General features: G+C 39.4%; 1 protein-coding gene across 12 annotated transcripts in view; it reads right to left on the reverse strand.

The window, feature by feature from the left end:
- The window catches only part of LOC135226425 (protein NDRG3-like), a 392,774-nt gene that overhangs the window by 115,929 nt on the left and 274,345 nt on the right, over nucleotides 1-2,500 (reverse strand). The gene's annotated exons all lie outside the window — the stretch shown is intronic.

The raw sequence follows: 2,500 nt of genomic DNA on the forward strand, positions 1-2,500 counted from the left end.
AAAGATTATAGACCTATGTGCAAGCATTTGAGCCTGTGAACCGAAATTTATCGTTTGTTCTGAAAACGATGTATATATATAATAAAAAAAAAGTTTCTTCTTTCTCTCCCCCGTGGTTCTATTGGTCGTTTGGCAGGAATGCACCAAAAATAGGTGCAGGAAGACCATCAGATCGGTGCGAGTGGGAGGAGTCCTCGTACCTCCGTCACCTCGAGCTCGTGTTTACGCGCAGACTCCAGGCTGGATACGACGTCACTCCTTCCTCATTTCCCACTCCCTCACTTTCTCTCTCTCTCGCTCTCTTTCTTTCATTCCCTCCCTCTTCCCCAGCCCCCACCCCCAACCCCACCACAATACCATACAGCAATAAAATATACTTGACTGCACACCAACGATAAAATAAGAGCCAACAAACATACTAGAGGTTCATAAGTTCGAGACGAGGCAGCAGCAGTAGCGTGAGTCACTCTCGATCGCACGCGATGGAACGTAATTCGGTGTCGTTGAGCTACAGAACAAGAAGAAGAGGAGGAGGAAGAAAATGCAGCACGGCGACATGAACCGAAGAAGGAAGGCAACTTTAAAGTTGCATTCTTCGAAGACTATGACGACATGCTCCACCGACACAGCTCGGAATGAGGCCCCGCTAGGCCTATATCACACCACCACCATCACGGCCAAGGTGGTTTCGATCAATCAGTGCAGTCGGCCATAAAAGGGGAAACGACCGCTTCTAATGATCGAGAGCTTTACTTAAGTAGATACAAATCACCTAAACACACAAAATATATACTTTCGTCAGTGTCAGCAGGAACAGTATGACAAGAAATTTGGTAAATGATGCTGACGCCATAAAGATATAATTAATTATATCCTATTTATAGTTTACGTATTTTTATCATCGCTAATCATCTCAAAACAGACTTTCACTCTGAGAATAATAAGTGCAGGTATATACAGAAATTCTGTTTTTATTTTTATTTATTTATTTTTATTTATTTTTTTATTTTTTTTAACCCATACCTCCTCTGATTCTTGTTGAAGAGTCGAAAATACGCTTTTTTTATTTAATCTCTTTTCAAAATGAATTTAGGGTAACCATTATTATTATTTCCAAGTCATCAAAGGACTGTCTATAATTTTTGCCTTTTATTCTATAAATACATCTTTGACCCTAAGACTGATAAGGTCACTCATATTCGAGGTCAATAAAATTACGATCTGCAGACAGTACTGGAGGGATTTGAATATAAAGATCAACAAAAACACTCTTGGTGATATGGAATATAGTGCACAATAAAAAAAAAAAAAAAACAATCTATATGCACCATAATACTGGTGCATATTTTTATATATTTTGAAGTGGCTAGGAACCAACTGGTTACCTACCAACGGACCTACAGCTTATTGTGGGATCCGAACAACATTATATCGAGAAATTAACTTCTAATTGCCAGAAACAAATTCCTCCGCAGAGCGGGGAATCGAACGCGGGACTACCGAATCGGTAGACGAGCACGTGAACCACTCATCCAACGAGGAACAAATCTGTTGTTAAACAATCCATTTTAAATAAGGACGAAATAAAACAACAATCGATGCTGTATTGGGCAACATGACACCTCCGAAGTCTTCACTAGCAATGACTTTTTTTACAATAAGTAATAAACATACTATATATACCCTACTTATTTCCTTCATTGAATATACAGTTCAGGCCAAAGGCCAACCGCAGGGACCTATGAGATCATTCAGCTCTGGAAAGGATATTGAGGATAGGTAGGTCTGGAAGGTAACAGGAGGAAAACCTCAAAGCAGTTGCACTATGAAATAATGGTTGAAAGAGGGTGGATAGCAAGATGGAAGAAAGATAATATGAACGGAGGTACAGTAAAAGGAAAGAAAGAGGTTGCAGCTATGGGCCGAAGGGGTCGCTACCGTTCACATCATTGCGACCTATCTTAACGTAAGACTGACCTATCTTAACCTTGCGATTTCAAGTTGAAAGCTACAGTATTTGTAGTCACTAGGTTAAAAAAAAAAAAAAAAAAAAAAACAAACAATAACAAGTCACTCGGTAACAGGTAACAAAAAGAAAAAAGAAAGAAAAAAAATCTTTCTTATGAGAATGTTACAAGTGCTTTGACGATCTATCCTGACGTCCAAATCTTGAACCCAAGAGGACCAGAAGAAGTCTCTCGAAGTCCTTCGGTTATGGATTTCTCAAACATTATCTGCTGCCGTCGGTGTCTTCCCATTCAAAAGTTTCCTGTTAAGTTTTCTAAGCAGTATCGGATATAAACTTAATGGATTTCCTTACAATAAAGTTTAATGGTATTTGGAAACCATAACTTGCCATCCCGGGTTTCAAAAGTACTCAGTTCACAGACCTAAAATATTTTTTCCGGGTCTGGGCTAGAAATGGGCATAAGGATGCCAGTCTAACCTCCCTCGACTGTTACAAATGGTTGTATTCCCACGAGTCTGAATGATCATCGAA

This window comes from Macrobrachium nipponense, chromosome 14 (assembly GCF_015104395.2).
Source record: "Macrobrachium nipponense isolate FS-2020 chromosome 14, ASM1510439v2, whole genome shotgun sequence".
Lineage (NCBI taxonomy): Eukaryota > Metazoa > Arthropoda > Malacostraca > Decapoda > Palaemonidae > Macrobrachium > Macrobrachium nipponense.